Source organism: Falco biarmicus, chromosome 3 (assembly GCF_023638135.1).
Source record: "Falco biarmicus isolate bFalBia1 chromosome 3, bFalBia1.pri, whole genome shotgun sequence".
Classification (NCBI taxonomy): domain Eukaryota; kingdom Metazoa; phylum Chordata; class Aves; order Falconiformes; family Falconidae; genus Falco; species Falco biarmicus.
Window position 1 is genome coordinate 57,050,061 of NC_079290.1, and position 23,628 is coordinate 57,073,688.

Sequence of the window (23,628 nt, forward strand, 5' to 3'; positions counted from 1 at the left end):
TTTATATAGGAACTTAGGCATACACACTGACATTTAAGACTGCTAACCAAGATAACACTATTTGATAGAAAAGCAGCATAAAAATTCACTACTATGTACAGAAAATGTAAGCTGAAATGTACCAAGTCTGACACATCTCAACATCAGATAGTATAGTACAACCATTAAACAGGAAAATCCTTAATAAAAATCATTTAGATATTTACATCTGCAGTAAAAGTGTTCTTTCCCCACGCTCTTTTCCTTCCTTCTAAATAAGAGAGACAAAGAAATCTTTTATTGCCCAGCAATATAAACTAATTGCTCTTCATCTTGTAGAGACATTACTTGCCCTGAAAATTCTTAATTCTAACAACACGTACTAACTGACACTACTAAAAAAATATCTTTCTGAATAATAGGCATAATGGTAATACAGATTACATCAGCTCTTAAAACTTTCCAAACATACATGACCCAGTTCTTCAGGAACATCCACTCAGTATTTTCTTTTTCCACAGTATTAATCTTATCTGGTGCATGTTCTGGTTTGTGACAGTTACAACAAACTAAAAATGAAGCACTGGACTAGGACTTTGTAAACTTAAACCTTTCTTTTGCTGTAAGCAATCCTTTTCCCCGCCTGGGGCATGCAGATGTAGCGTGACAGTTCTTCAAATCCCTAACATAAATTAAAAAGTAAAATTAAATCAAGGTGTAATAAAGAAAGTCTTAAGTAATCAAATTTTCATGCACTAATACACCTGGATAGGAGAAGGTTAAGTGGGTTGTTGGGTTCCTCACCTCCTCCAAGAAAATGACTGGTTTTCATCCTAGAGCCTTGCCTGAAAACAAGGCAAGTCTGAAAGAGAGTTCTCCTTGTTTTTATGAGGCTTGAAAACCATCAGCCCCTAAAAGGAACCTCAAAGATGGAAACAAGTCCCTCTTCTTTGCAGAGAGGTTTTATCAAAATGTTTATCAAGTCTATTCAGAGCACATTCCTGCACAGCTCTTCCAAAAATACCATTTCCAAATAGGTCAAAATGATCACATTTCTGCTTTTTTGAACTGGGAATATGTTTCAGAAAGGAACAAACAAATCTTTTCTTATCTGAATCTCCCATGAAGTCTCTAGATAGGGGCATATCTAACATTGTTCTTCTGTAGTCACTTTTAGCCTGTGATGTGGAGACAAAAACCCCAGCAAAGCCAGCTGCTTTCATGGCCGGTTCTATGCAAAATGCAATGCATTGAATGGAAAAGAAAACCATGCATAGGTCAAAACCGTAGCAATCAGCTTAAAACCACAAGTAATGTCAAGTTTAATATCATTTGGACATTTTCTGCAACTTCTCTGCTACTGAGAAACTGTCTAAACTACTCATATAATTTCTGTTTAAAAACAAAATAAGTTTCTCTTATTTAGTTTTTGTGGAAATGAACTTCAAAATGCAGACTTGCTTTGTAGAGTTCTTCCTTTTCCTTTTACTCAACATGTGTTTGTCATGTGTCAAAGCTGACTCTACTTTCTCCCCTCCCCAGAATACCACAAATTCTTCTGTAAAATAAACAAAGCAACGTCCAGAATCTCTGCAATGACCAGAGGCAACCCTTGTTTGAGATCAAAGATGCACATCACTACTGGGCCTTCTGCAACATCCCAGATTTCAGTTAAGATGAAATTTGCAACAAACAGGCAATCAACAGAACAAAACTTTAACATCACATCAAGGGCTATATCTAAAAGGAAGAGTTTCTTTGACATCCAAGCTACCTTTTCTAGATAATTAGAAATCCCAATAGGTGGTTGTGGGATAAATGTCTGCAAATAGCATTTTTATAATGCTGTTTAGGTCTAGCAAAGAAAAACCTCTATCTTTACTTAAAACAGAAATGCAAAAATTCAAAATTACATACTGTGAACACTTAATAGGAGAAGAAAACAATTTCTATTTCTAATGCTTATGTTTGTTTTGTGATGCAACTCATCATCTACTACGACAAATTGTGTATGGGGCATTTATGTCTTATGGAAAAAAAAAAAGATAATAAAATACATTATTTGTTAGAGATACTAGATGTACTTCTCTACTTGTTTTTCTCCTAGAAGGAAATGTTTACAGGCTGGATTTAATTTACTTGCAACATAAACATGCTAGGCAAAGGCAGTCTTTATTCCCAAAGCTGCTATCACAATTTAATGAGTTAATAACACAGAAAATTCACAGGCTCTATGCATTCTTGAAGGCATGCATATAAAAATTCAGTAAATACTGATATTCAAGAAAGTCAAGAAGCTAGAGCTCATAATATTTTTCTGTGACTGCTGCCACAGTAGAATATAAATACTATGTATAAAATTCTCACTGGGAGCTAAAATCCACTTGAAAAAAACAACCACTTGATAAATAAACACTATAGATACAGAAGAATTTTCTCCAGTAGGTGAGAAAAAAATCTTAATAATCTGTAATGTCAATTTTACATACTTTGAGTAATTAAATTCTAGGGTTACAAACAAAACTAAGCATTGTAGCTTAAATACGTATTTCTCTAAGCAGTTTTATTATAGTTTCTTTTATATAGCCCTTAATTCCATATAGATGTATATGTAAAATGTGATATTCATTGTTTATAGGGATGAAGCTGATAATACACTCCAACAGACATCTCATTGAGTTCCTACAGCAAAAGCCAGTCCAATCTCATTGATAAATAAATCACCTTAATCCTTTATTCATTTGTTATTGCCTTATTGCAAAAGCATGAAACTGAAGCCTAGAAAGTCAAAGTTAAGGCCTGACCTTCCATCTCTATCCTATCTGGCCGCTCCCTTGTGTACCCCTCAAACACACATGCTACCATTTTCTGATGAGTTTAGAAAGGGTTATCAGGAGAATTTCAAGACATGTGTCAGTTTTGTAGCAGCCTGAATGCTATACAAACATCTTTTGTGTTTAATAGGCGATTTGTATTTTAGTAGGTTTATCCATTCCCAACTTTATTTGTTTAAAGGTGCCTTAACCTTGACATAAATCAATGCTAAGCATCTGTATAGAGTACTTCTGAAGAGTTTAAAAATTAAGCTCTTTCAGACAGCTACATTTTGCAAGCACATTTCTTTAATAATAATAAAAAAATTACTTTTCAACTTCTTTGCTCATTTTTTCTCCTTGAAAATCATGCCTTTTTTTTTTTCACTCATCATATTCTTTTAAAGATCATGATGAAACACCACATTAGTCACTACAAAAATGCCATCACTGCTGGCTCCTGAGTATCCTTTTCTTCCTAACACAACAATGACTGTTTGCGGAAGACAGTAGGGCCAAAGAGTCAGAGGCCCCGTCTTCCAGCAACCCCCCCCCCCCTTCCAAAGAAAAACAAAAAGCACTGAACCTTTTCTGCCACATGCCCAGTCCTTCCCCCACCACCTCTCTGGTGAAGACAGCCATTATTACATTTCCTTTCAGGTTATTTACAAGGTCTTGGCTCTGACATTGATTTCTTATCTGTTTCTATGACAAATGTTAAGTGTTAATAAGCTGTCGCTTTAAAGAAAGATAATGCTAAACAAATTATAGGAATGAATTAATCAAAAACTATTCTTAATTTTTTTTTGTGAGCATTAAAAAAAGAGCAGCAGAAATTGCTCAAGACCAGAAAAAAAACCACTTTTTTTCCAACCAATTAATAAGTGTTAGCAGATTAAAGAATTTATAGTTTAAACTAGGCAGTATCCTGATAATCTAAAATGAATTTGTCAGAGGATATAGAATAACCGGGCAGGCAGAGCTCCCTAAGGAACAAGGTCTTTTAATTTGTAAGTGAAGGTTTTTACTTTTCCAAATATTTTCCTCATGGTATACATTTTAGGATCAAAGGTGAAAGTTCAGAAATCTTTTCAGTTACAGAACCATTAAAATGATAAACATTTCGGATCCCAAAGTACACTTCTACTCTAACTGTCCTTTCAGACCTGCATTGACTGCACTATAATAGCTGCCAACATTTGGTAAGGATTAGCCTTTCATTTAGACAAAAGCTAGCATTCCTTAGCTAAATCAGCACTTTTTGCCATCAGACTCATAAAACCTTTTCACAACACAGATTTTCAAGAGAATCCTTTAGGGTTTTAGGATGCTGGTCCTTTTACTAAGTAACAAAATACACCCCAGGGTGTCTCATTGACCGCACTCAGCTGTCCTTTGACCTCTGCAATTGTTTAGCCTAACTTCAGGGCCACAGAATCTGCCTCCCCCCATCAAAAAGGCTAATGTTGCTTCCTCCTAGCACCTGGGGAAGCAAAATCCTAGAGGTTCCCCCCTCTTACAGACTTCTACCATGTTCCAGATGTTGCCAAGCAAAATGTTCCTGCAGGCAGGTTTTGGGAACCCACAAATGCCACTCAGAACCTGGGCTATGGCCATGACCCCCTTGCTCTGCTCAGTGCTGCCCTTGCCCCAGGGATACAACAGGTCATAAAGCAGGAATAGATCTTCGGCCTTCTGGGTATGCTGGCTATTTAAATGCATCAAGAAACTATGCGAGTCCAATATTGTATACCAGCAAAAAAGATGTGTGAGAATCTCTCTTGGAAACACAAATCTCTCCCAATCATTACAAAGATCTGCATTCTTCTTCCCATTTGTTTTAAATCCTTTGAGAGGACAAACAAACAAACAGACATCCACCCTCCAAGCGCATAAAACATACATTTAGCTAGTTGCTTAGGTATTTGCAGTGCTTCTAAGTAAAACAACAGAAAAAAATTGTAATAGCTTCAAAAGAACTGTCATTAAATAATGAAGCTGACCCCACTGTGACTATATGAGAAAAAAATGGAAGCACAAATCAGCCCTCTTTGGTGAAGGCTGTTTAATTATATGAACTGGATTTCAAGATTTTTGAAGAACTTAGAACTGTACATGCCTGAAGCAAAAATAATTTACAGTCCACACTGTTCCTAAAACACAGTCAATGGAAATCAAAACACAGATGCTGAATATAAAAATACAATGTATTGTCTATTAGGAAAGGCAAGTACAGTACCTTCTCAGATTCCTTTTAACCTATTTGAAATGCAGTCATGATTAAAAGATGCAGCTAAGAGTTTGTGAAGCCTTGCTGCAAAGTTGTTTAAAACTCCTGAATACCTGAAAAATAAGGGAGAAAAAAAAATTAGATTTACTCATGCCAGCATATAGTTTACAATAAACAAGCAAAACTTGCCTATCTAAATCTGGTCTAGGGCAAAAACTAGACTGGGGTGGGGAAAGGAGGGCTGACCATTCAAAAAATCATTTTTTTGTTAATAGGAATATTCAGTTGAAGTTGCATGGCAGCTTCCCCTCATTCTAGCAGCAGTCAAGTACAAGTTTGTCATAGAATCTGCATGTTTTTGGCACCGAAGTCACTATATAAAATATCAGGAACTTAGCACATCAGTATGAGAACATTAACTGTCACAGAAACATAAACATTAGATGATAATGTAGAAGTAATTATTTTACTATTGGTTTAAAAAGAAACAAACTAAATGGGTGACCAGTTACCTGTGCTAAACTGCAGATCAACGTTCAAAATTAAAACAGAATTAGCTGGTTGCTCTCCTATCTGACATCCTGTAAAGGTATTTAAGTGAAAATATGTCTAATAGAAAAAAAGAATACACCTGAAACACCCCAAAGAATGGCAACAATGGTGTAGCAAGCAGCAGGCAGAAGAGTAACTCTTAAAATGCCTAGGGCCATACAGAAGAGCAATTAACATCAGGAAGAGCTTTAAATTAAGTTATCATTAACTGGACTTTGACAAGACTTTCTTAGCTACACAAGTTATTAGCCTGGTTTCTCAATAGAAATGGACAATATTTTGCCAAAAGATGTAAAGGCATTTCCCCTGTTGCTCACAAATGGGATTTGAGGTTTAAAAGCTGGGACCACACCCTTGGGCCTACTGTCAAAACCAGAACAAACGTGACTGTTCCAGCTGTACACCTAGATTTCAAACCCCAGGTTTCAAAATTACAAGCAACATAGCTTTACGCTTCCTCCCACTCCTCCCATTTTTTTAAATCTGTCATTTAAGAGAGCAGCTATAACCCTCACTGCTCACTCAGGAAAGGTTTTGGGTAGGATTGTTGTGTTCTGAGAAAAGACATTAAACAACTCTATTGCCGGGCCCACTGACGCTGCCCTGCGCTGTGCATCCCTGCCACGCTAACAGTGAATCCATCACGGAGTGCCAACAGGGTCAACACACACTGCTCCCGACCAAACTGTAGGGCTCTGCAGAGACTTCAGTGATTGTAGAATGTCAGTAATCCAATTCCAACAGCTCCTGGCTCTGAAATTGCTATTTTTCGGACACGTGCTGAACATTTCACCTGCTAGTAATGACATTTTTGTATTTTCTTCTAATTACACTCAAAGCTAAGACCTTTGGCCCTAGGCCACAGACCTCTATTCAGGCTGCACACATTCTCTTAAACGCCCTGATCCTTTGTTGTCACTCTCGGTCTTTCATCTATTATTTACATCCATTGAGAAGAGAGATACGCTACCATTTGTGAAGCTTTAAAGCTTCTAATCATCTTAATTTCTTTGCCTTTCAACCAGTGCTTCCCCTTATGGACCAAGGCCAATAGTGTGACAAAATAATTTTTCAAGCCAAGATCCTTCTGGACCCTTCCCAAACCTTGACACACACTGGGCTCCAGCTGCTTTTGCAAACACAGACCTTTGCTCAGCTCAGGGTGGGGATGGATTTGCTTGTCAGTGGCTTGGGGGGAGTTTTCTTGGAGTTTATGTGTGGGTTTTTAACATCACTTTCTTTCTCTTAAAATGTCTAACTCTGTTTAGCTAAATCAGAGATACTGTAGTGAATCTTCCCTTTTTTAAAAGCATCAAGTACCTCCTGAAATACAAATGGCTACAAATTTTAAGTTTACTTTTTTTTCCAAAACCTGAACTGCTGATATGCAGTTTTGGTTTTATACTGCTATGCACCCACTGAGTACTGACAGATTCTCACACAATATTTAAGATACACAAAAGATCACTAACCTTTTCTGTGATTATTGGCAGCATTAATTTGCCCTAATCTTATAACACAATGTGAGAAAAAAAACCATTTCTTTGTCTGATGTTCAAATCCTCTCCTGATCCTCCCTTATTTGCAAATGAAGTAGGATATGTATCAGTGGCATTTTCATCAAGATGCAGAAGATCTCTTCAGAATTCATTCAGCCACCAAGCTTCATTTTCAAGACCTGTGGGATCTACTAACATGTGATCCATCTTGGCTCTTTCTTCCACTACTGCCTGGCTTACTTTTGATTTCTAACAGTGCTTCCTTGTTGTTTGTCCCCTCTGAAGACCCCAACCCCCTTGTCTTTTTTTATTTTCACCATTTGCTTCAACCAGCAGTTCACTTGAGACTCATCCATCTTACAATGCCTAAAGTGACAGATGCTCTCAGGAATGACCATACTGTGGAGTGAACAAAAGATAACATCACCTCTAGGAACTCAGGGAGAAATACAACCTCAACCCCAAGACACAGTTATCCTGATGGACACAGCACCATAAACCTCTCTCAAGTGGAAAAAAAAAAAAAAAAAAGAAAAAAAAAAGAGAGAGAGAGAGAGAGAGAAAACAACAATTGCAGAGAAAGGCAATCTGACACAATTAAAGGCCAAAAAAGAGTATTCCTTCTGTTGCAGCTGTAGTTAGTGAAGCTGATGGCCTTTTTATTTTCTTCGTCTTTTCCTAATACCCATGGAAGAATTTTGTAGAATTTACCAATGATAAAAACAAGAGGCACAGAGAGAGTGGAGAAATTTCACACAAAAACTGTCTCGGGATCCCTACAGACTTGAATGGAGGAAGGTGGCACTTTGGAACAGTTTCAGCGACATGTCACACAAGTCCTTTGCCAAAACACAAACATTACCTTGCTAAAATCTACACATCCTACAGACCAGCTGTTGCTCAGTAAATCCTACAGGAATTCAGAATCATTGCGCAAGCCTGTGCCCTTGACGAATGCATACTGCAATCAGTCTAAGATTACTTCAATACAGCGGCTGCTTGATAAATCTGTAATTTGCAAGTAACAGCTCCCCAGTGTCTTGACATTTGAGCACACACCATTTAGAAAAAAATTTAAATTAGAATGATAGATTTGCCAGCCAACACCCACATACCCATCTACAGAAGGATGCCTGTTTCTAAACAAAGATCTGCACTCTATGCCTAATAAGACTAAAGCAAAAACTGCTGACTTGAAATATGGCCAAAAATCTCTATCCAGTCAGTGGAACAGGACTGGCTGAAGAAAGAGGGGTCCTGGGTGGTGCCACAAATCTCTTACTTAACAAAGGAAAGGTCATATTAGCATCTCCCAGTGACATACTTGCAAAAGTGACGCCACAAATGCTGGGAATCCCTTCTCCGCAGTGAGATGCAAAGAATTCCTTTCTCTCCCAGCAAAGCTTTAAACAGCATCTTATGTTCAGTTTTCAAACAGTATACAAAATCACCATAATTACAGTATACGAGATTGACAGCATGTGAGTTTAATGGACAAAGAAGTTTGAGTCGTAAAACAAAGACCAAGATAGGAGGCCCATTAACTAAATGTCTTCTGTTCAGTGTAAAGTTTAGGAAAAATCACAATAGGCACTTCTTTAGCCTTAATTATTAATTGTATTTAGCCATATTTATTCATTTGTAATGAGTTACAATTTTAGGTCCCTATCCTGATCTGGAATCTTTCTATTGCGCTCTCATAGAACGGCCAACATCAAACCACCAGATGATAAATACAGAAGGTATAAATACACTGGGTTTTAATATAGGTGATTTTCCCATAGTATGCCATGGAGTACCATTTTGGACATATAATATATGGAAATTAAACTAACAACCAATCAAGTCTTTCCTAAAGAGGATCCCATCTCTGGACCCCACACTACCTTTAGATCTCCGCTCCCATTCTGAGCCACGGAATGATCTGGCACTGAAATCTTTTGATAAAATTCCATTCAGTTGGAGAAAACACACAGAGGAAACTCTACAGAAGATAATGCACGTGAAGCACATGATTAAAAGAGGTGTATGCAAGACTTTGCTTTCTGCCTCACATCCCAGTCTGCTCAGTCCACATCACTCTGGAACCCCAGTCCTTGGCAGGCAGCAGGGCCGAAGGCATACTGTAACTACGAAGAAGTAAAGCAATGAGAAACCCAAGTCTGGGAGATTTGCAGGCAAATGCTGCCAGGGTATCGGAATCTAATTTTCGCCCCAATTCTACTGTACCTTGAGTGTCACCATGTCTGGGACAACTTTCTGAAACTCTTTCCAACTCAACCAAATCAAAGAAGCAAATAACAAAGTATGCAGTTAACATCTTCATAGGAAAATTCTTGAAAATATATAATGCTTTCTTCTAAAATACTTAAAGATCTTGGCATCAGATATGGACCAAAAAGTAGTAAACTGTATCCTGCCTTGTAAAATATATACTCTGCATTCAAATGGGCATCCTATCATGCACACAGTCTTTACATGTCATACCTCCAAATATTTATCACAGTAGAAAGAACTGTTTATAGTTAATATGCAATCCATCTTCTGCACGCTGCTGCATTTAAACAAGACAAAGTGTGAGGTAAAAGGTCAAAACTACTAGAAAGTCCCCTGAATAAAAACTCTGACATTAAACCATTTTGCTAGAAGAGACAAGGTGTAAAATAGGCTCTTGGAGTCAAACTCCTTATGCAGCAGGACAGGCCAAGGGTACTGATCCAAACAGCGGTGAATAGTAACACAACTGTTGGTGATAGTGAGTTCAGTAACATCAAACTGCTTTGAAAATCTCTTGATCAATGAAAACAACATTTTTCAATTGAAACTGAACATTTTTATACACACGTATGTAGAATTAGTTCTTATTCAACGCAATTTTAACATGCAATAACTGAAATGCTGATATTAAACTTACAGGTAACTTCTGTCATTACTGTTAAAGTTATTGACACTGAAACATGACCTTGAAATGACAGCTCCATTAATGCAAGTCTTACTGGGAAAGGTTTCAAAAAGCCCCGATTAAATTAACTACTTTTAAACACAATAGGATCAATATGTATGCAGAGAATGTACACCCCCATGGCAAGTTCTGTTTGCTTGATTGATCAAAAACAAAAAAATCCCGTGGCCTTCCAGATCTCAGCTGGTGCCAGAAATCCACATAGAAAAAAAAAAAAATCCATCTAAATGAAACTCTGAAAAGGTTTACCCTTCACCAGTCTATTTGCACTTCAAAAACTCCTTAAGTCCTTCAGCTAAACCCCAGGGTTGAACCATTTCAAAAATGAGAGGGGGATGGACATGATTTATCTTCTTTCTGTGCCCTGGACAGAGCCGTAAAATCTGCCTGCTAGTCTGCGTGTGTGTTACAAGCTTGTTTTCAGGAACCTCTGATATTTACCATTTTTAGAAATAATTCTGCCCAAACTCTCACTGTCATTTATCTCCTTAGATCAGACACAAGTACCATCTATAAAGGAAAATTTTGATTTCTGCTTACTGGCATCCAAGCTGATGAAACTGAATCAGCAAAATGCCCAAGCATCTGAAATCTGCATTTTAAAGAAAAATATAGCAGATCTTATTCATACCTGTAAGTATCAGCTGTTGCCTTAGTGAATTTGTGCCGAGGGAACATTTAAGATTATAATTTAAGCCTATCTCTATATTTACTAGTGTCAAATACATTTTTAGCAATAAGCCCAAAATAATTTTCCATTTGTAGATAATCAATGTGTTAGCTCACACAGGATGCATTTTTCAGTCCTCTGTACTTCAAGATACATTACCAATAGAAGGAAAATGGAGATTTCATGGGTCACAAACTTCTGGGTCATAAGGACCTTCAGTGCTGCTGTCAGCCTAGTAAAACTCAATCGATATACTCTGGCTTTATAAGTCCACTACTAAATGCCCTGCACCTGAATTTCTATATGATTTTTCCTTAGGCAGAAACACCAACTCAACAACTTTACTGACATTCTTTGAACAGAAAGTAATGCTCCAATATTCAGCTAACATGTTAAAAATATAAACGCATGTGTATATAAATGAAACATACATCTCCTGCAAACATCATAGATAAATCCTACAGCATCAACATCACAGAACGGACAAAGCGAGGGTACTGAAACATTCCTATGTACTTCAGTTTTTCTAAAGCTTTCTTCTACTCTTAGGACCCAACCTTATAAACCACGTATCAGTGACACACCTCTTATCAGCCTAAATTCTTTAGACTTAGATAAACAGATAGACTCACTCTCAAGGTAAATAACAGTAAGAATAGATTCAATTTTATCTATTTTTGCATGGAAAGGGCACACTTATTTCCAAAGTCTTTTTCAGACTTTGTTCTTGTCACAGATTTGGTGTCTTCTATTCTAAACCAACAGAAATGGGTGAAAAATACTTTATGAAAAGATAAAAATATGCAGATCCAGCCACTGTAGGTTGAGTCTTAATTAGACTAGTGGGAAGCTTTAAAAACATTGACATTGTGTTTTTTTTGGTGCAAGCCAGATACTGGCCCTAACAAATCTGAAAAAAAACCCACCCTAATCACTCTATTAAGTATCCTTGTAGATTTGAGTGGGGATTAAGTAAGAGGTTGTGGATATAAGAAGGAATGGCATCATACTCAGCATCTGACATTATACTCCTCAGTCTGAAACTCCTCTACTTTAGCAAAAGAGTAAAAGATGTTTTGAACATATATTCTCTTTTGAGCATACCCTTTCATATAAAAATATATATCCAGTATAACTACAGATCTGTGTGCTTTTGAAAAAACTGTAATTGAATATTTGCTTGACTATCTCCTTCACTGGCTCAAAAGTATAAGACTTCACTGAGAGTGTTTCTAAACTTGCATCTACTTCTGGTGTGCTTGCAAAATTTTATGATTCCAGCTGCACTCTCATTAGTAAAACACTTCAACTTTCCTACATATGCCAACATTTGCTATTTTAATAGAATGAAATTTTGCAAAGGTGGAGGTTTGTTTCCCCTTACTACATCCAGTAGTACCAGGAACAATTTGTGTATATTATTTATCGTGATAAAGAAGCTTTGAGTATTTGTGTAGCCATCTGTTTTTCTGTATTTATTTACAAATCCTAAGAAAACCTCAAACGAACATTCGAATCAATAGGATTTGGTACTTCTATTTAAAGCAAAATAAACGTCACCGCAGCCAGGTAAAGCAACTTTAGGAACTGAAGTCTGAGCAGAGCAGATAAAAAATTCCATAAAACTGCAAACAGATCGAGGTCTGCTTTCAAACAAACAAACAAAATTTAAACAAGGAGAAAAAAAAAAGCTGGAAAAACAAAACACAAGAAATACCCTGTGGATTAATTAGCAACCAGGGTGGCAGGCCTTCCTCTAATTCCCTTATAAAAGCTCATGACTACCTGCAGAGCCTGGGAGTGCAAATCACATTAGTGGAGCCACCAGATGACCAAAGACAGCACTGGAGGCCTGGTGAAACCAGTAAACAAAAGGCAGCATTCCAGCTGAATGCCGCAGCTAGAGTCAGCATTGTAAGATGCTTGGATCTGATAACCCAAAAAGCAGATTAGCTGCAGGCAAAAAAAAGAGTAAAATGAGAAACAAAGGAGTCATTTTGACACATGAAGAAATAATTTCCATTAAGCCATCTTGATTTTACTGTGTAGTAATAAAAACTGCTCCTACTTGAAGTGACATTTGAGGCAATGAAGCTGTGACAGAGCCACTTCTTAGCCAAGCTCCTGAAATAACACATCTCTGAACCCAATATAAAGAGGCAAACTGGCCTGTTAGCCTTTGAATCTTTGTGACATTTTGGAGGCCTAATCGTGATTTTTAAATCTGTTGTACAGATTTCAGTTAGGAATCAACATAAATTGCTAGGCTTGACGAACAGAAGTTTCAGTAGTTTTATCTGTATTTAAAAGTCTCCTACAGAGAATGTACATACCACAAATATTCTCACATAATTACATGAGAAGACTGCCTTCTCTCCCCAGTCCCCATCTCCTCCCGTGCATCTCACTTGCTCGCTCTCAGCACAGGAAAGAGTCATATTATGTTCCTTACCAGAAGCTTAAAAAAGGATTTTTAAGCTAAAACAAGTCTTAATCACGATTACTTTAATCACAAGGACCCAACTGCAAAATTGAGACAGAGAACTCTGTAAGTACATGTAGACACTAGAAAGACAGAACTCAAAACTTTCCGGGGTAAAATTGGAAAAATCGCCACAATTTTGTCTTATACAATAAGGTATCCTACATACTCAAAGCTGAAACACATCTTTTTCTTTCTTCACAAGACAGTAAATTGCACTGCTATGAAATATCCATGAGCTAGAAGGAATTTCTGAGGAACGTTGTGGTACACAGAGAACATTCCAGTTTGCTAGCTGTGCTCTCTGCATCTCCCATTGCTGACATGAAATACAAAAACCCGACACACAAGGAGGAAACAGACCTTCCTTTAACACAATATTCCTTACCATTTTTTGCACACATAAAGCAACTAAACCTGTTAGCTTCAGCAGGGATGGGATTTCACAAGCATATGCATCCACAGTTAACTGATCTTGTCAGCAACAAGTGCAGAGAAAATATACCCAGAAAAACAGCTCAGCAGAGTCCAAGAGGGACAGCGTAAAAGGACAACCTATGGCTGTGTCCATTATACAAATATACGGTGTGCATTGACATGGAAATCCTACTATCAAGGCTCAATGAAAGGCTTGCCATAAAAAGTTCTGCAAACACCTCCTGCTACCTGATGAGTTTGCCAAAATACTCATTACACACATCTGAAAGGGGAAAGACATAAATACAGACCTCTAGTTACACAATATGGACATCCTCCAAGGACCTCTATACCAACATACTGATGTTAGGACAAATCCAAGAGTAAAAGCAGTCCAACGGTACAGAGTAGATATTGTGCACATGTGGTTTTCCCTTGGTTTCAAACTGTTCTGCTTTGGAGTATCACCATATCCATCCTGCTCCTACTATTTTTGCCACATGTGTGGCCTGGAAGACAAGGAAGGTGGATAGACAGAAGATAGAGTAGAAGTCCCTCTTCTATTATTGTTCCTTTAAAGATATCTTCTCATCCAAAACAGCACTCAGGCATAAACATGCCCTTCATAAATTCACAGAAGGAAAACACAGTGAAAGGTATAAGGAACACAATCAAGAAGGAAATAGATTTTAAAAAGAAAAATTACTTGTGGCCATAATGTGCATATATATGTGCTATGTAAATCGACACAGCGGGGAAGCAGAAGATGCTGGTGTGCATTAGGCTCATCTTGAACCCTAATACTGAGGAGAAGGAAAAATAAATTGAAGTTCAGAGAGAGATTCAGCTTATCACCATTCAGAGAAACACAAGTGTTTGTATTTATAGCCACCAGCCAGTCTGAATACATAGATGGATGCAGCCAGTAATCACATAAAACAATCCACTTCAATGCAGTTGGCCTTTATACCGCAAAGAGAAAACAACATGATCTTTGCTTGGTAGTCATGGACAGTAGATTACCATTAGTGATTTTTCACATTATCTTTCTAATAAAAATGTCAGAGCACTCTAAACAAAAGGGCAAGCTGATCAGTTCAGAATATTAAAAAAAAAATCTTCAAATATTTAATCCACGCAGACCCCATATTTCAGTTACAAAGGGCTTTTCCAAGCACTGCTATTTCAAGTTCTGTTGCCCTGGGTTCCCTCATCACTAAAGATATTGCAACAAAACAGAAACTCTGTCAGGACTTGCTGCTTAACTGCTGATGCTTGTGCAGAAAGACACAAGTGTGGCCAGACCTTCCTAAAAATGCTAATGTTTAAAGCTTTTATCTCTGAGGAATTCTAGTTATTTTTACATAAGGGCAAGCACCTGACTCAGAAGCCTTCCCTCAGCTGGGATTGCCATGGACCCAGGTCTGGGCAGCTGACTGAATACCTGGGAGGTGGAGGAAACTGGTTTCTTGTTCCTAAGGTTCTCAGCAGAGCTGGCAGAAGTTCCCTGGAATTAAGACTCCCACATACACCAGAAAATTGATGGGCTCCTTATAGACCTAATAGGAAAACCAAAAATGGATCAGGGCATCTTCACTACTTACACTGATCTGCATCCTCTATGACTGCAGTTTGGGTCTACATACTCTCTCAAATTAAAACTGCTGTTGTTGAAAAGCCCTCTAAATAAAGACTTCCACAATGCCCACAGAACACCCTGAAGTGACGATATACTTGAGCAAAATTTTGGGCCACAAACACTGGACATTAGAATAGTTACCCCAGTAGAGTAGAAGAAACCATTCATACAGAAATTACGCCTTATCCAGATACTGCTCGGCATGCTAGAAGTCCAGGAGCATTTATGAAAGTAGATATTGAAGCACTTCACCCTAAGGTTGGCGGAGAAACCAAGCTTCTCTTCGAACAATTGAAATCTAGCATAGACAAAGTGCCAGGTGAAAGACACAGGACTAGGAAAGAATACTACTCATGTTTCACAAGAGTAAGGCAGCTGCTAGTGTTTTTACTCAGTTCTTCCACATCTCCAGTGCTCTGGCATGGAAAGAAAGGGAAAAAAAAATTGTCAACGAAAGAAAAGGCCTTTCAAAAATAAGAATTTCATAAGAAAAGTAAATAGGAAGACAACATCTTGTGTTCTGGTTCTTTCACACACACTGAAATAGAAAGGAGATCTCATGAAGACTCAGAAATAAGGAAAAAAATCATTCTACTATTGAAGTGCAGGAGGAGGGCAACAGATGGAAACACTGATAAGGAGCACTCTCTGCTTGTGATTATGATCCTGAGAGCGCCTGGTAAAGGTGGGCTAAGGAAGATAGCAGTATTTTATTGTCCCAGCACCGTAACCAACTTACACTGAGCTCCTCAGGACAGAACTGACCTTCCTTATAAGCAGATACAGACCTCTGTTCATGTCAGGGCTTCTTTAGAAACTACCGCAAAATGAATAAACTGAAAAAAACATACAGAGAGATTCCGGAAAAGGCATTCCTATTCCCAGCTGTTAATTATAACATAACAATCAGGAGTGTATATGAAGACATATTAAAATAATCTAATCATCTCTACAGGTTTATTTAGTCTGATTTGCTCTGAAATGGAAGTCCCCCATCTGCCCCCTCCTCTTTCCAGGGAAAAGTCTCCATTGCTACTAAATGTATTGGTTTTCAAGGCCATACCCATACACTGATCTATGAAGAAAACAACACACTTTGATGGAGTAGGAACCTTTCCAGGGAATTCAAAAGGAAGACAATTTTTTGTTCCCCACTTAAGTCTACTGTTATTGTACAGACATATAGTTTCAGAGGACAGGTTGTGTAAATGCTAAATAGGCAGAAAAAATACTGGCTTCACCGCCTGTCACCCTTGAAATCCCCAGTGCAACAATAAGCAGTACTTCCCCACCATATGCTACAGGCTTCTGGTGCCTTCCAGAAAGCCTTTTTATCTGATGCTGGGAACAGACTCTTGCTGCAGATCTGAATACAGAGGACTGAAAGTACTGCACAAATGAGAGATGGAGTTAGGGAAAATGAGTGGTTGATAGAAAGAAACAGGAAATCAGTTGTCAAAGATGCTATCTTTGCTTCTGTGCTTCTGTTTCACCTCCTCTTCCCACGCTTGCTCTGTCCCTCACCAGCTTCCTACTGTACCAGCTCTTTTCCTAGCTACCCACTAGTAAAGGAAGGAAACTGTACCATGATCATCTTTCCTCTGCTGGTGCAATATGTCTCTGTCTTAAGAGTACTGTCCGGTTTACCCTGGCCTATTTTTGACTGTCATCTAAAAACACACCAACTCTGTCTTCCAGCCTTTTCTGCTTCCCCAAGTATCGATCCAGATCCCATCTAATGACAGGGTTTGACATCTCACAGAAACTCTTGAGAAATCAACAGAAAGATGAAAATTACAGTGTATGAAGAATAAACTGCTTGATTTTTATTTTTTTTTTTAAAGCAGGGGCTAGCAGGATAACAATTCCAGATAAGATTTAAATAAACATATGTGGGAGGTAGCAGGAAAGGCAGTTGGTTCCTCATGCTCAGATGCACACAGGTAATGACCTCTGTCTCTTGCTCTCCCAAAGCTAACAATGCTGGTTATTGCACTCCTCCAGTGTGATCTGGAAAGGATCCAGCACACTACTGATTACATTTCATCCACAGTTAGTTTAACCTTTGAAACATGACAGTCAGCAGCAGGGAACAGGCCAGCATGTAAGGTCAGCTCAACCTTGTTGGTCCCAGCATTCTCCCAGTGTTTGCACAGAAAACAACCCGGTGATCAGGGATTCCTCCCCCGTTAATACAAAAGACCCAACAGGGATACCACCGAAACACTGATTTTATTGTGAGGTGCCACTCACAGCCATTAATCTGCCAAAACCGAAGAATACTAGTTCTTCTTTTTCAAAAAGTCTAAGAAATAGTATTACATGGAAATAGTCTCATTCAGGAAGGCAGAGTTGTGACTGTTTGATCTACTGTCAGGTATCAGGCAAATGTTGCACATTACGCCTTCTCCAAGAATGTAGAAAGAAAAAAAAAAAAAAATCAAAGAGAAAATAAGTATGCTCTGAAATAACAGTGAAACAACTGGGTCAGCAACTGTAGCGAGAACACTTCGTGCTAAAAGAAAAGCTAAAAAAAAATTCCTGTTAAGTTGCTCATTTTTCTCAAGTTCAATTCCTTTCCAGAACAGCCTCTTTTGAAGCTCACATTTTATCTGTTGTATACACAATTTTAAAATGAAAAACCAGCATCTTCAATTACTCTGTATTTCTACAGTAAATACAGGCCTTAGCAAGATCAGATACTTTACCTCTTTCTAAATATTATATCTAAGTTTAATCGAAATCCTTAGTCACAGGAAAACGTATGCAAAGGGGCAGTAACGAAGATGTTCCTGGTTTCAAAAAGCTTCTATAGTTAAGTTATTTAGTCATCACATTTTCCTTCTGGATAGATTAAGAGCATTTTGAAGTTATTAAAATGGGAAAAAATTGATTTTCCTTAGGAACTACTGCCCTCTAACATAATAGTAGCAATGAGAATTTTTTTTTAGTGATGCCTAACTATCCCTTGGAGCATGTGCACTTGGATTTTTCATTATTTGGCTAAGTGTTTGTGTGGATGGCTCAGGGAGCACAGGCTTTTCAAGAGCCAGCAAAAGGTGAAAAAAAGGTCACTTCAGCAGAATTAATTTTCTTATAAATTCTCGGAGAAACACTGCTGAAAAGTGGTAACAACAAACCTTTTGCCTCTTCTTCTCATTATTAGCATTTCCTAAGGTTACTTCAGTTATAATACAATACCATCTTTGGTTATATCCTATTACCTTTTTCTTCCTCCTCTAACACAAATTTTAGCCCCAAGGGCTGGCAACATTCCTGTTAAGAGCAAGAGCTGGACTAGACCTCCAGACACCCCTTCCAGCTGGCACTTCAGCACTGCCACAAGCAATCCGTTCGCCCACGGGCTGCACCGGCTGCTGCTCCAGGGGGAAGGCCTCCTCTCGCTTCCACTCACACCACCGCAAATCCCCACCTTTATGCACGCGCTGGAAACCTTGCTTCACAGGGTCCTTTAAAGCAGGCTGAAAGCTATATGGGCTTGCGTAAAGAAACAACTGTGCATCAAGTTTTACTCTGCTAAAGTAACATTAATTCTTGCATCTAGAGTGGAAAGAGAATGCTTCTTTAAAAACTCATAAGCACACACACACAAACCAAAACAAAGCCTTTGGAAAATCCAGTCTTCTCAGTCTGAACTCGCTCGCTCCCAGCTCATCACACTTCCTAACCCCATGAGTCTCTAAAACAGTCAAAAGCCTGTACCAAAGTATGTATGTAAAGCACAAAATGCTTTTTTTAATGCTTTGCATTAACTCAGAGCTGGCAGTATATATACTAGGAAAGACGATACCCTGACCTACAGATTGGCTCCCCTCCAAGGCACCCACACAAGACAACACAGCGCACAAGGGAACACAGTTAGGCCCTGTACCCAGAGGAGTGGGTGTTGGAATACACTGGGTAACATTAAAATCCAGCTCCAGAGAGTGGGACCCCAGAGCAGAGACATTGAAGCAGCTCCACCTGAAAGCAGCAAGGCCAGGCCTGAGCCAGGGTGGAAAAAAAGACCAGCCGGAGCAAAGCTGGTGCCTGCAGAGCAACCAGCTGCCTCTCGCTCAGGGATGGCTCATCCACCCCAGCAGCTGCCTGGGCTGGCTCCACGCAATCGTGCTCGCACCCCTGGAGCCAAAAATGCCTCAGCAGATGCAAAAGCACCACACAAGCAAGACCTAGTAAGTGAGCTGGGACCCAGCAGGACTCACCATCTCTGGCCTGGCCCTAGATCAAGGTCAGCTGTGTCTGCCCAATTAGGCACCCTGGGCTGAATGAGTCCCAGGGCTGACATCTCAATAACAAGGAGACACAAGAGGCAGATAATGGAGGAAAAAAAAAAAAAAACCTCAGGGATTTGAGTGCTTTGAAAGAGAAGATAAAGAGCTTAGGTCCGATGCTATAAAGACAAGAAAACGCTGGCAGAGGAATGCAGAAAGAGAGGTAACACAATCAAGGTGACAGGCTTAGAAAAGATTTTTCACACAGACCAGGCACAGAGCTATGTTTATCCAGACCAGTGAACACAGTCTTGACGTAGCGAAGATGGGAGGTGAAAGCCCAGGCAACGAGCAAAACTGCCCGGTCAGAGACGCTACACAGCAATGTCCCACCAGACACAGCCCTGGAGGGCCAGGGACGGCGACAGAGGCAGCCCGGGCACAGTGACAGAGAAGGGACACGGGAGGCAGAGGCAGGAGATAAACATCTCAGAGGAGATGTCAGGGAGACAGGCTGAGATTTCAGCTCCAGCCCAGGGAGACTGATGATTCACTTTATGGCCTGCAAACACTTCCCAGCAAAGTTCACACAGGAAGATAATGTCCCCTTCCAATGAATTTATGTAGACGGCGGTTCATTTGGCAGAGGATAAAAATATGCGCTTACATTTTAAAATTAAAACACTCGAGGTCCTCAGCAGACAATGACAAGCAAAAGCCACATCTGTATGTGAGTAGTTCCTACTCATGCCTGTTGTCTGAGTTCAGGGGGAATTTACCACCCCTAGAGTTACACAGGCCTACCAGTCCAGGAAGGCACATGTTTATATCCCATTAGATCTCACACAAAGCCCATACTTCTCAAAAGATGCAAATGAAAACCCCATAGATTGTGCAGGCAGGTGCTCCTGCAACGTAACTTCTAAATTGAAAACAAACACAAAACAGTGCCAAGGTTGCTCCAAAATGGACAACTGCTAAAATAATATGAACCTGGATGCTTCAAGAAAAATGTACTTGTGAAGCAAGCAACATTATTTTTTCTTGGTTTAAATTAAAACACATCTTTATTGATGCTAAGCCTCAATAAGACTTTAAAAAAACCCAACTGCTTCAGAAAGTTATGCCTTGTCCAGTCCATTATCCAGTTTCCTGTGCCCTTCTCACATGAACTTGTAATCCTTGATAAGGTTTACACATGTGAACATCAGCATTTTAGCTAAAAATCAGTATGACCTCCAAACCAAAACACTGTATCCTGTCAGGCATTTGATACAGTAGACAAAGCACAGAGGTAGAAGGATGCAAAAGAAAACATTTCATTTTATTACCACTGAAATCAGGCATTGAAACTTGTTCATTGATTTTCCTTCATTAAAAAATAACTGATTGCGAAAGAAGTGTTGCTTGGTGGGATCAAAGCCTATCCTACAGGAAACACACACACAAAGCATTTGGAAATGAGGGTTAATTTGGCATGCAATTTAACAGCATTAGCTTTTATCAGCAGCATTTCAAGGTCAGGCACATCCAGGTTTAAAATGTTTGGGTTTGTTACAATTTCAACTATAGCGTATTAGAGTTCAACATACCTTAAACTATTAATAATCTGAAGAAAGGCTGCACAGAAGCACCAAAAGAAAACCAACCCAAAAAAACCAAACCAAAAAAAAATAAAACCAACCCAAACACCCAACAAAACACCACTGTTCATAGTTTAGCATTGCAAATGTTAAAAATAGTAAAACTATTCCAAAGAAACCAACCCCAAAAAATGATGTGGCTCTTTAAGTCTCCAATTCCCTTTTATTAATTCAGGACTTTACACCTTCCAGGGAAAAAAGCCCCAAAATTATATCAAATCAACAGATTACCCAAAAATGCTCTCTTTTTTTTTGAGCGCAGGACTAAGTCATAGATCAAGCAAAACAGGAGTCCTTTTACTGACATAGTTTGTGTAAGATTTAAAGAGCTTTTGAAGAGACTTGCTTGTATGAAGTGACTTAGTCAAAACGGCCTTGTTTTAAGTAGTGTTTTTCAAGACTATTTTTTAAGAGAAAAACACACTTGTTCTTTTTTACCTAAACCTATTCTGTTGAGAATTCAAGTTAGCACATGTTATTTATTCCCCAAAAGATTAATTTAAAATGTAAGATGGTTCATTTTTTTGTTATATTATACACTTACTTTATTCAAAAAGGTACAAAAGGACAATGGATAAAGCAAAATATTAAGCAGAATTGCTCAGATCCAATAAAAAAAATATACCACAAACACTTACTGGAGATTTTTCCCTTTCATAAATTTCAAGAACGAGTGATAGATACATGTTTTCATCTTCATGGTTATGTTGTGAAAAGGTTTTCTGCATCTCTTTTCATTGAAAGCTTGATCTTTATATACCCTAACTACCCATAATGCTGACAGACTTTTTAACAGCAGTTTGCACCAAGTATTTCATGAGATCAAGTCCATACTGCACTTAAAAGAAACACTTTGATTAATCAATTACTGCCAGAACTTCACAGTATCATGGATGTATGCTTAAGAGCTTTACAAATGCTTACGGGACTGTGATGTTAGGGGACTGAAATCTCTTAAGCCTCTTTCTTTGCAATTCTCTGCTGCAGTTCAGAAGAATGCCACCCCATTACACCAAAACGGGGGGTGGGGAGGGGTGGGGTGGGGAGGGTTGGAACGGGAACAGGGGGAGTTGCTCTTGCCTCTTGCATGAGCATAATTAATCTTCTGACACCTTGACAAAGCAGCTTGTTGATAGTCAAAGAAAGTTATTTTCTGATTTCCTCCCAACACAGGAGATGGTCTTTATCCATCATCCCTTCTTCCTGATCTCTTCTTCCAGAGTCCCCACATCAGCAGAACTGTCTATCAGAGCAGACAGCAGGAGGGAAAGGTCTGACTGATTGATAGGGCACCAGTGCTCAACAGTGCTATTTAAGTGTAGGAACCTATTGTTAGAAACTTACTTTACAGCAGTTAAACAAATATAATGGCAACCAATTCAACCATTGTACCACCAGAGTCAGCTCAAGCTAATAAGTAAAGTTAGCTAATTACGCTGATCTGATTTAATATCCAGACAAATTGCAGAGATGAAGTCAGCATTACTGCACACTGAAAGGGTAGAAGTTTTAAAGGAAAAGGTTTTGTACATCTATGCATTCTGAATTGAATTATGGTTACTTCCATTTTCATTCTCCCTTGAGAGCAGGATCATACACCCAGGTCTCCTTTCCTTCTCTCCCAATCATGGGCCTGCTAGGTATTCCTAATAAATCAAAATAAAATCTTTTTTTCTTATAACGCAGTTGGAATTTCCTTCTCTTCCCTTACCTCCCCCAAGTTCTAATATGCTTACCTGTTAAGATTGTGAGGAATTTCAATTCTTTAGTGGAAAACATTATAAAATGCTTTCTAAAAGGAGGATAACAATGTACTACAAACCATACCAAATTCTACCCTATTAACATATCTTTGAGGATACTGAGAATATTGATTTGGTGTAACAAAGAACGTGTGTCGATGTAAAGAAGAAGATTCTGCATGCTTCTCAAAACCAGGCACTTAATATGCAAATTGCTGTTTTCTCATATATAGATACATCTTTTAATTACATACACATTACATAAATTTATATCTATCTTGTAGTTCCTTTACACTTATCTCACTCACCTTCGCCAAAAAGTAAAAGACTTGGGCATAATTATATGTTCATTTAATTCTTTTCTGCACTCACAATGAGGGTGGAAATTGTTAATTATTCCTTTTAAAGTTCTAATTCTTTGATAGCTGCTGGTCATGGAGGAAACCAGTCCAGGTCAGAGAGGACCAGGGCATGGCACTCTGGAAACTGATCCCAGCTAGGGCATGTCTAACTCAGTTCTTGGTGACCTATTTCAAATATAAATCAGGCCACAGCCTGTACAGACCTCTGTCTCACCAATGTAACAACTAAAGCAAAAGTGTACAAGAATCTCTGTTCTCTTACTGAGGTTACCAAGAAAGGCAGCTTTATCCAAGTCACAGGAACTCAGTATCTCCTGGGCTTTGCTATGCCACTCAGACCTTGACTGCTTCATGCAGGACGTACCTCTCCATAAAAATATTTGTCCATGCTATCTGACTCAGACCA

General features: G+C 38.7%; 1 protein-coding gene across 13 annotated transcripts in view; it reads right to left on the reverse strand.

Annotated features, from left to right (window-relative positions):
• GREB1L (GREB1 like retinoic acid receptor coactivator) overlaps positions 1-23,628 on the reverse strand; it is a 144,617-nt gene that overhangs the window by 75,980 nt on the left and 45,009 nt on the right. For all 13 annotated transcript variants that reach the window (XM_056330835.1, XM_056330834.1, XM_056330832.1 and 10 more), the window contains one exon: positions 5,032-5,135. The gene's annotated coding sequence lies outside the window, so the exon portion shown is untranslated. The remainder of the gene's footprint in view (positions 1-5,031; positions 5,136-23,628) is intronic.